This window comes from Haliotis rubra, unplaced genomic scaffold (genome assembly GCF_003918875.1).
Source record: "Haliotis rubra isolate DU_JTF1 unplaced genomic scaffold, ASM391887v1 Scf239, whole genome shotgun sequence".
NCBI classification, from domain to species: Eukaryota; Metazoa; Mollusca; class Gastropoda; order Lepetellida; family Haliotidae; genus Haliotis; species Haliotis rubra.
Genome location: NW_025766436.1, coordinates 1084631 through 1096942, shown reverse-complemented (window position 1 = coordinate 1096942; position 12312 = coordinate 1084631).

Genomic DNA, 12312 nt, shown 5'->3' with positions numbered 1-12312 from the left:
TGAAAAGCTACATGGCGACTCCTTCCCCGCAAGCGTCTTCATTCAAGAGCGATAACTCTATTTCTGTTTGGTAAATGAACATAACAGACACACACGCCCTCGCATATTGTGTTTTCTGATGACTGTAAATGATTGTTTAGTGTAAATTTACTTCATTATTCAATATTTTTCTTGGTTACGCAATTTCATTAATATCATTTCCAACTGGAATAGGTCCCGAAATAGGTACGCATTTATTAATACACGATGAAACAGACTAGTTTTGTCAATCTGAAACTTTTAAATGTATCCCATATATTTTCCATACACAAAATAAGTCAACATTTATTGCTATATTTCAATGAAAGAAAGTTAATTTTTAGAGTCAAATATTTAGAATGTACAGAGTTCAGAAAATAGGAATGTGTATAATTTGAGGCGACATGTGTAGGCATTTTCGTCTGTATGTATACGTGTGTATATAGTTGTCCTCCCTACACTCTACACACTTAGCCTTATAGTAATTTATGACTTACAGAAAAAAAACACATCGATATTTTAGTGTTATTTTCCCCCAATTAACGTACATTTTTTGAAAAGTGTTTTGATTATGACAAATCACAGACCAGTGTATGAAATAAGCCAAAAATCCAGCCAGACATCAGGGCTGGTAATTTCATTATGTTACCAGCCAAAATTGGATTTAACCAGACCAAACATGGTGAATTTACTCAAATGTATGGAACATCTAAATTTTTTACCAGACCATCTAGCTGTAAATTTAGACCTTCCGTCAGAAATCTAGACTGCTTCGGCCGATCGGACGGGCCTTATTTCATACATTGCACAGCCATAATGTACGTGTCGCCAATACCAAGGGCAAATGCGAATATATTGCGGAGTGTAAATAGAGGGTCTCACCCGAGTGTCTTTTGATATCAAATATATCACCACGATTTGATAAATTTTACAGATTTTATTTATCATCCAAAATCACTCATTAGTTTTCAACGAAAAATGTACATCTCTGAACACATTCGTGACCCACTCGTGTTATTCCGGGACAAGCCGAATACCAGGTTACGGAAAGGGGCGAGTGGTGACGAATGCTCTGAACACGGTACAGCCATTAGACTTGCAGTGCAGCGATGTCATAGCATTGTGACGTCATCAGGTTTTTGACGTCATAGCATTGTGAGTCATGTAAATGATGATGCCAGGGCATTGTGCAATATCTGCTGTCAAAACGATGTCACAATATATCTCCTGTGGAACACAGGTTTGGACGATAATTAGTATTATAAGACGACCCTGTCTTGGTTGGGTTTTTCCACACTCCGGCGCAGCGATGACTTAGCATAACATCACTGCCACAGGCTAATTTGCATATCACGTGACCGGACTTTTCTCTTGTTTGTAAACAAACGCGCATATTCGTAAGTAAGAAGGTACTGGCCAAACGCAGGCGATTCAGCGCGGTCTTCACAATGGTTTACATTGTTACATAAACAATCTTCTACAACTGCGACAGTAAGGTTTATGACAATTTTATATATCAAAGGGGCTGGATCGTTTGCTCTCCATAAGCTTCGATGACAGCACGTGGAGTCGTACAACCCATGTAACCAAAGGATCGCTGCGCAAATCGAAATTAGTGTTACAAGTTTTAGGATATTTTCTCAGTGAAACTAAACCATTCTAACAATGATGTTTTATTAGTTGTGTAGACTCATCAAAAATAAAAGAGTTAAGAAATATGTATGTGGCCAAGTCATGTTTTAATCATTCTTAGTTTCATAGATTATAAGTTTCAATTTTAAGTACTTGTATATAGTTATTGTATATTGTATAGGTGTCAGATTTTAAGTTTACAGATAAAATATAACAAACCTTCTCAGTTAAATGTATCCCTGCACTTATGCAATTACTCATTTAAAGGTCACATGCAATCAAAAAACAAACATAATTAAAACACAATTATCATTTATTCATGAGAGATAATATACATTGCTGATTGTGAAAAAACAAATAAACAAAATTATAAGCGTACAATCGCGAATTAATAGTGCAATAATTTGTACTTGGGTTTACTTCCCTCGAAACGAAGCACCCGGAAGTCCGAACCCAGTCAGAGCGGTATCTTCCCTTAAAACAGACCTCCCAAAATACAGACCGCTTAAAACAACACATTTTATGGTTGGTTGCATAAGGTTTAATTAAGCTGCACCCTTGATGATAATGGAATGTACCCAGATAAAAAAAAATGGTATTAAGAAGGTAGGAAACTTGGTAACAGTGAGAGTGGAGTCTTTGTAATTTTTGCGACAGAAACTTTATGAATTGTGACAGATTCTTTGTGATTTGTCACAGAGTTTTTGCAAAGATATGTGCTATAATAAGATAAATGGTAATTATAGCTTTAGTTTGTGGTATTAAAGACTATAATTCTCCTAATCAACACATAATATCATATTGCAACTTTATAATTTACTTGAATAAATCCAGCAATAGCATTGATACCAGTGTTATCATAATTTGCAATGAAAGTCATTTTTATAATACAAGTGAGTAAACATCAAGATGAACAACCCTCAAAGACCAAAATATGTCAAGTTCTAAAATATGTGAATTATGTCAAGTTTTCCACATAAAATTATGTCATATATATATCAATATTTTAACATAAATTTCACTAAAATTGTGGCAGTGTCATATTTTACATTTTATTTATTTATTTGTGTAAATACGGTATCATTTTTAAACAGTTTGGTTGTGGTAGTTTTATTGGATTAGGTTTTTATTAGAGTATGTTTGGTATTTGTCTCCAGCTTGATTACCCCAAGCTGGACCTGGGCTCCTATTGTATTATTGTGGGAGAGCAGGGTGATCTTTTGTTCTTAACTCAGAGGGCAAGCTATTCCTTGATCTCTGATTGGTCAGTTTTATGTTGTATGATTTCTTCTTTACTAACATCAGCACATTTTAGTCAGTCTACCACATACAGCCGCACGAGAAGCATCTTACATATGACGTACGTGATATTTTTGACAGACGTCTGATTTCTTCTCTTTGGTCTACAACTTCACTCTGTCTAAGGTTAGTTAACTTAATTATAAACATATTATGTAGGATGTAATATTTGTTAACTATAGTTATATCATAAACATTATTCTTGCTTAGGTTATAATATTAAATGTGTGAAGTGAAGGTATGAATGTGTTTTAAGAATACAGTGTAAGTCAAATATTGTGTGTTTATAGGCATGATTTTCATGTTTACTGCATCAGCATTTTCATTATAAGTTTATTAGTAATAATTGTAATCTTTTATGAGGTCAGGTGACACACAAGCATGTGTGCCTGCTTAGCGGCCATCTTTGTCGGCCATGTTGTCTATTTGATGGTACATGTAATGTCTGTGCCACTTGAGATACCATATTATTTTAACAACTGTTTATTGTGTATATTTATAAGAATATCACAGTACAGATAATGTTGTGCTGTAAGGTATATGTATATGTTTATTAAATAGGTTTGTTTTAAAGAGTGATACATGTATATGTTTCATTATGATATAATAATAGGTTAGGATAATATACTTAATTGTTTGTTGTATCACTTATAGATGGACATGCTGTTTCACTAAGGTGGACAATGTAATATCACCCGAGTACCATATATTTGGTAGGTATTTTATCCTTTTAATGTGTTTATAATTTCATGTTTATATCATTGCCACAGATATGTGTTCCCTTGATATTGTGATATTTTGCTTCTGCAATTAATCCATATCATACCTTTTTTTTGTGAACTGCATGTGTTTATTACTTATGTTTATTACTTTCTTGGATTTGATGCAGTTCAAGTAATTTGTATTACAATGAATACATTGTGATAGGTATATATGATTATTATCAGTAATTGTAACTTTTATGTGTAATCTACTATATTAGTAGAGATGTGATATGACTGTTTTATTGATTATTGTCATTATGTTACAGGGTGAAAACAAAACAAACTATATGTTTGAAAGTAGTGGCACAAGTCACAACTCACACCCCAGCAGGCGTTGATCTTCACTGAACAGAACCGCCCCTTAACCTGCTACAAAATGGAGCCCCCAGTGAGGAAGTGACTTGGAAGAGAGCGAGGAGCCACATCAGTGCCAGAGAAGCTGTGTTCACGTACGCTCATCTCTACTCTACTTGTACTTGTGTAGTAGTCTATACGTACTCGTCACTTCTATGTGATATCATGTAATTGAGATCGCTGACACACGTCTGACTTTGTTCATCAGCTACGACTGATTTTGAGATTGTGCATGATCATGTGATCACTGCCTATTTATGATGTAGTGTAAGTTGCTACATCCATATTTGTACATAATCAGATTTTATTTATTCACCATGTAATTATCTTATCCCCTGTTTTGTTTACCATAGTATAATGTAATTATTACCTTGTATTTACTTGTCACTGTCTGACAAGATGTGATATTTTATAAACTTAAAAGCATTTGTTCAATTTGAACTTGTCATGTCTTAGTTGCCTTTATAACTAACATGTGATTACACATCTTTATTAGTTTTTCGCATGTGAAATAACACTTGACATGTCATAGTTTAGTTAGTTAATTCAATTTAGTTTAGTTGTCTTTAGTTAGTTACCATAGTTACTTTGGGTACCCTTATTTAGTTGGTGATCACCTTAGTGCCACCTTTTATACACCATGCCTTAGTTGATTACTGTACTTAGTTATCTTACCATACTGTGTGTGCCTGTTGTGAGTGACTGTGTAATAAAAGTGTGTCAGGTTAACCTTAGCTATAATTAGGTGTTAAACTTTATTTAAGTCATTATGTAGGTATAAGTAGTTTGTGTTGTCTTTCTTCCTTTCCTTCTTTGTCTGACGGACTCGACTGGTAAGTTTAGTTGCACTTAGTATAGGCACATTGCACCTCGTAACTATATCAATCTATCCTCCTTTCGATTTTTTTTATTCAGTAGAACTTGTTGTAAGTGAAGTTCTTACTGACCGTTTCTTCTCAATTTGTTTGGTAAGTTCAGGAATGTGAAGTGCTTATTTTATTTTGCAGTTCATTCATTGTATTATATCTTCTTTTTGGTCGTTGATCCTCAGTGAGTAGTCTCACCCTCACTGATAACTGGAGTAGTTTTGTGAATATTGCATCTTGTTGGTCTAATGATGTTGTGATTGGTCATTTGTATTGTTGGTACTCACTATTAAGTGATTGCTTGGTTTATTTGTGGATTGTAGCTCGCATCACATGAATTCTGGGATTCTAGCTTCACCGGGTGAATTTGTTGTTGGATTCCAGTTCAGTTTTGTATATATAGATTTCCTCTTGGATTATCATCTGGAACTATTACTCTGATCAGCCATGGATTTTTCACAGGAGGAGATTGCTAACATTTTGGAAGCATTTAGACGAGGAAAGGAGAAATCCAAGGCCAACTCTCCGGAGGATTTTCAGGCTTGGCTTCAGAATGTGATGTCAAACAGGATGTAGGCTCTTCTGCATCAGGAACTGGAGCTCAGGCTAGTAGCGCTATGGATCATCATAGGTTCCCCAGGATTCCTCCATTCAGTGGTGACAGAACAGGAAAGGACACTCCATATGATGTCATGAGATATCGAGTTGATGGACTTATGGAATCAGGATTGTATTCTCAGGATATTAAGGAGCAGGCCATTAAGAAATCTTTGAAAGGAGAAGCCGCTAAGATCGCCGTCAACATGAGACCTGGAACAAGTATTACATCACTACTTAGGAAATTCAACATTGTCTTTGGATTTGTCGAGAGGAGGGAATCAAGGATGGCTCAGTTTTATAGCGCTAGACAGAATGATGATGAAGATGTTTCACAATGGGCTTGTCGTTTGGAGGAACTTCTATCCCATGCCCTGATGGATAAGCCTACCAACAATGAGGATTCGGATGAAATGCTCAGGAGTATGCTATGGACAGGACTCAAGCCAGCTCTCAAGAATATCTCAGGACACAAGTTTGATGCTGTTGATAACTTTAACGATTTGTTAGAAGCTCTCCGTGAGATAGAGAATGACCAGCTGAGCACAGTCATACCTGCCAAGCCCAATACACAAGGAACAGTAAAGAGTGTCACCACACAGGAGCCAGAGCCTGAGTGGAAGAAAGAAATGAAGGAGATGAAGGCAATGATCAACAAGCTCACCACAGAAGTTGCTGGAATGAAGGCAAGTGCCACAGAGCAAGAATTCCCTCATTCTTCACCGGTTCAGAGGTCAAAGCCACCAAGTGAACACCCTAACTGGAACAGACAGCAGACCAGAGCGGATCAACATCAAGCCAGCAATGACTTCTATGGACAGTGGAATGAAAGACAAGTCGGCTACCAAGCTTCATATGGATATGACATGGACTACAGATCACAGAGAGCAGGACCCACTTGTTGGAGATGTGGATTAGTTGGCCACACCCAGCATACTTGCCATGTCAGATTGGATCATTCAAGACGAGGAAGGGCTTTAAACTCGCGCAGGCCTATAGGGCAGGGGTATTTACGAACGCCCCAGAGAATCCCGGATGGACTCGTGGATAACGCCAGTGAAGTGGACATTACTATTGAGGGAGTCAGAGCAAGAGCACTTTTAGACACAGGAGCTACAGTGTCCATAATATCTCAGTCCTTCTACAGTTCACACCTCCGACATGTACCACTGGAGTCACTTGATAACATCTTGAACATTGAATGTGCTGGAGGAGAGTCATTACCCTATACTGGATATGAAGCTAGATACATCAGGAATATCATCTGCTAAACCTGTTTCATGTTTGTTTCTTCATTGAATAGAACCACCCCTTAACCTGCTACAAAATGATATTTTAGAAATGTCTCAGTCTTCAACACTGATAACAGAAAAATTAGATTGAAAGATGACGGTAACGGAAAATTTTGTGTTCATTGAGGATAAGGCAGTAAGTTGTGTAAATGGTGTGCATCAGGTACAGTTCTTACATTCTTAAAGCATGGCTACATAACATTTTATTGATTACCTGCAAGTCACAATATCATTACCTCTCGACATGGAACACATACAAATAGATAGTACATAGCCCGAATAACAATGCTTAACTCACATAGTCTGTACAGAACAATTATTTTCAGAAGACAATAATGGGAGGTAAACCCGATCAGATCAATTCATTATAAAAAAAGTATGCAAGTCTTAACAATGTATGCCTTTACAAGATTATCAAGGGTTTTCAGAGTAATATAACTACATGTATATCAGTAAAGTGCCTGAGAACATTCTTAACCTCTCTAACAAGACAGTTCTCGACTACCCAGTATTCACTAGTAAACTAGGAGAGATAAGAGTGTGTTGCTACTATACTCTGTAGTGACTCTGGGTCAGTTCATTAATTAAATAGGGGTGGACAGCTTGCCTCAGCTAGTTTGTGTACTAATTGAGTCTGTCTTATGGGAGGTCTGTCTTATGTGAGTAAACCGTCAGAGCGGGTGGGTGCGCACTCAAATCTAACGAAGTCTCTCATTGGCTGGTTCATTTGCCGATACCCCGAGGGTTCATTGTGTGTATATAGAGATGATCAGTTTGCTTGGCATTTTAGAAGTATGGTGAGTAATAAGAAAGTAAGATTCTTTATGGATAACAACTTTTATTGTATATGATGCGACGTTTCGGTATGAATTCTTATACCATCGTCAAGCAAGAGTGACAACGGTATAAAAATCCATACCGAAACGTCGCATCATATACAATAAAAGAAGTTGTTATCCATAAAGAATGTATCTGCATTTGCGTTCGATCCAATCAACAAATACTGAGATGGTGAACTACTGCGTAGCTGGAAACTGTCGTTCGTCCAAGTACAAAGCAGGACTTAAAACAGACAATTTGAGTTTGCACCGGTTTCCGTCCGATCCAGTTATCCGAGAAAAATGGATGCAGTTTGTTTGCAACCCACAGACAAAATAACATGTCATGTGTGCAAGTATCACCCCTGCCTGTCTGCGTAATTACATAATGTGACAGAACTCAGGTGCACGAGCCATAAATCAACGTATTTTGTTTATGGTGTATAGCCTGATAGGTGTTAAGTTCAAATTGCATGTGGGGCGGTGGGGTAGCCTAGTGGTTAAAGCGTTGGCTCGTCACGCCGAAGGCCCGGGTTCGAATCCCCACATGGGCACAATGTGTGAAGCCCATTTCTGGTGTCCCCCCGCCGTGATATTGCTGGAATATTGCTAAAAACGGCGTAAAGCCATACTCACTCACTCAAATTGCATGTGGTCAATGATTGAAGTTGTGTATTGCATATTGTCATTAGCAGACAGGCAGACACATAGGTGTCAATAAAACAGACATTGTGACAGAGACTGCTTATCACAATCAACATATTTTTCATAGACATGTATTAAAGCATTTCAGTTTTCAAGCTGAGCACTTTTTTAACAATAAAATTAGTATTTCTAATGCTACACTTTCTTGAAAATTTGGTTTGCAAATCTGCAACCAAGTGTGGGACCAGTGCATTTTTTATTACTGCAGACCCAAGATGCTTCTTATCTCCGATCACAGCGATAATCCTTGCACGCATCATTTGCTGTGTTTTTACGAATCGCCTTCCCGCGCGAACCTAATCACTGCGCATTCGCTATGGGCGCAGCACAGCTATTGAAACCACTTTTCACCCCAACGCTGGGGTGAACTTAGTGAATCGTTTGAACTACGATTTCGCCGGGGTTTTTTCATCGCGTTTTTTAAGTTGAATTTGCATTTTTTTATAATTTGTTACTCTAAGTCCATACCGAAAGGTATCAGAATCTGAAAAGTTGTGTTTTGCGTTGCATGTGACCTTTAACAATAGCCACCCTACTGGGTCAGGGCAGGTTCTGACCCATGCGCTTACAATCTGCACAAGCTTCTTTTGTCCTTCTGCCTCAGTTTGTCTGGTCAGCTTGCCACCTTTTGTCTGTTTAGTTTTAAAGGTGGCTGTCACACAACTCTTTCTGGAGGATCACATGATTACAGTGTATTTTGTTGTGGAACATTTCTGGGATACAATAAGGATTTTATTATTCAGAATGATCCATGATGATTGATCCTTGACTGCATGAGAGCTTGTGTACACTCATTGTCACACAGTGAGTTATTCAACCATATTATAAAATGGCTGTCATCTGTGACCACCAATATTCACCGCATATCCGCTACTACATGTATCAGGGATACTCTACAACAGGGATAGGTCACTCCGCTTGCTTTCTTTACCATTTGTACTAATTAGCGTGTGCCTCGTCATGCTCCAGCACACACAGTGACTTGATTCGTTCGCAGCGCAACTTCGGCTGCGTTTAACAGTACTTCAGCCAGTTTATTGTATCAGTCGGAATTTTACAATGAATGAATTAAGAGCAAAGTTATATGTGAATGAATGAAAGAAATACAGAAAAATAAGAAATTCATATGTGAATGAAAGAATAAATGATTCACCACGGCCATCCCTCCCCAAACATGTTAAAGAACGCAAAACTATCGTTGGAACACAGCTGTATTTTAAAAAAAAATTTATTGCATGGACATTGACAGAATGTTAAGTGACACTGTCACACACCCTTCAAAAACAGAAAGTTTAGAACTATCACAAAGCGTTGTAAACACCTTTCCAGTTTTGTCAAATACTAAGATCAACAAGAAAGAAGGAAGATTTAGAACTATAACACTCAAGCATCACAAGCATCAATGGCGGATCAGAACAGATCGGCGATGTCATATTTTTCACACACCTCAAATACACCCTAACAAAAAAATTTAAATTATAAAACTATCACTATTACTTGCAAACACCTTTCACCTGATGGTATATTCCCCTCATAAAAATGAAAGGTGTATGTGAAAGATGTTTTAGAACAATAACTAGAAACACTCAAACAACGCCCTGTAGTATTTCAATGGCAGATCGGCGATATGTCATATTTTTCACACACCTCAAATACACCCTAACAAATTTTTTTAGTTATAAAACTATCACTATTACTTGTAAACACTTTTCAACTAAAGGTATATTTCCCTTCTAAAATTTAAACGAATATGTGAAAGAAGTTTTTAGCGATAGAATTTAGTCTTTCTTCGCTGTGTACCGAGAACTGAAGCCAGTGAGCTACAACATGCCGACTTGAAACTTTACTACAAATCTACTGTACTGATACTGACACTAATAACAATTATTTGACTTAAAATGAAGTGACAGAATAGGTAACTTCTACATGTAGGTTTTCAGTTGTCACAACACTCAGCGAATGTAATCAGCTGTTAAAAATAAACCAAGCTCAATCTTAAAAACTACGCTGTCGCCATATTGCCTACACTGGTCACGTGACGAGCCGGGGGTGGGGGGTTACATTTCATTTCTGTATACTTTACAAATCCCTTTAGATTAAACATATTACACTTTATATAAAGATCATGCACATGCAATTGAACATAAATATATTACCTCGTCTCAGGGACGCAGGCTGGAATATGTCATAGATGTGGAGTGATAAGCCCTGCACAAATAAATATACTATATAAATATAGGATAATAGTTATGGTACACTTACGTTAGCATGTACAGAATACATGATACATTCCAAAAATAATATACATACATACATGATACATAGAATACTTCTAACCCGTTTACACATACAAAATGTACTTCTCCTTCCCAACAGAGCTCACTCCAAATAGAAACACAACACATTCAGAACATTGGAACGGCCGCTCGGCGACACATGGCAGATTTATTACGTTTTACAAAATCCTCATATAACCACATTCCAGCAAAATTCAGCACTTATAACAAGATAAGTACATCACGCAACTTGCGAAACGACATCATGTTCAGTAGAACTAGCCCGCCACATAAACCAGAGATAACAACTCATACATGAGAAAAAACTCTGGAACTGTGCCCTCCCGACGAATGCTAAAGTTCTTACTAGGAAGTTTATAGTATTTACAACATGATGCAAAATGAAACACCACAGGACAACAATGTCAACAGTATTCTCAAGGCTCTGCAGCCTAGTTTGCAAAACATTGCTGCACATAAGATACTAACAATTATAATACATTCAATGTATAACAGGATATTATAAAGGCTTCGCAGCCTGGCATGTGAATCAAACAAAGTCACAACACATCAGTGTTATAAAGGCTCTGCAACCTAACCATACACGGTAGAGTATATGAGCAAATCAGCTGTACAAACCAAACTTGGTTTACTACCCATGAAGGTAACAGGAATTAAACCTGTTTACAAAATTCATCAAGTGAACATAAATCAGACAGCAAACAATGCTCACAAGCACCACACTGTGCTTAATTAACAACCATCACGGTCAAATACAACCACCACCTGCAACAATAAAACAAAATATGAGATATTATGCATATGAAATATAGACATATACATATATACATGAAATTAAAGGAAATAAAAGTTAAATGATGTGAACACTGCCATGTCTAGAGCGAGAGAGACGATATTTGAAATTCCCTCTCCATTTATACCTTAAACAGCGCCACCTGTCGCACAAAATTACCTCCCTTGGTAGATTCGCATACCCCAAGGAGAAAATAGTTTCTATGTAATTCATTTCATTCAACCGAAAGAAACAATATTTCTCCTTCCCAACAGAGCTCACTCCAAATAGAAACACAACGCATTCAGAACATTGGAACGGCCGCTCGGCGACACATATAGAGATTCAAAGAAAGTCAAAGGCCTAAGGAAAGTGAAACATTTAAACGTTTTTTGGAGATCATCTTTGATGTAGCCATCTTTGGCATTTTCACTCCTCCATCTACCGTGTCTTTTAAACATTCTGTCCGGAACACCATTATTCGCTGCTGCCGAAGCCCCTCCACTGCGAAGGCTATGTAAGCCATACACTTTAATATTGGAAACAAATGGTTCAAGCGCCTCTGTGAAAATCTCTCTCAGGCGAGTATAAGACAAAGGTCGATCATCCTTTCTTAATCTATAACCAGAATTGGTCTTTGTTAAACTCCTAAAAATATATTCACCAGACTCAGAATCAATATTAGCTGCTTCCAGATACTTATCCAGACACACAACCGGACATAACTTGGAATTAGTCCTACTAATCACCAACCACGAACCGTCCCTATAAACGTCTGTCTTGGACTGTTCAATGAAAATCATGATGTGAGTATCATAGAAAACAACATCTTGACTTGTAATATGCAAAAGCTCAGCTGATCTTAAGAATCCTGCATAAGCTATAAGGCATATACATA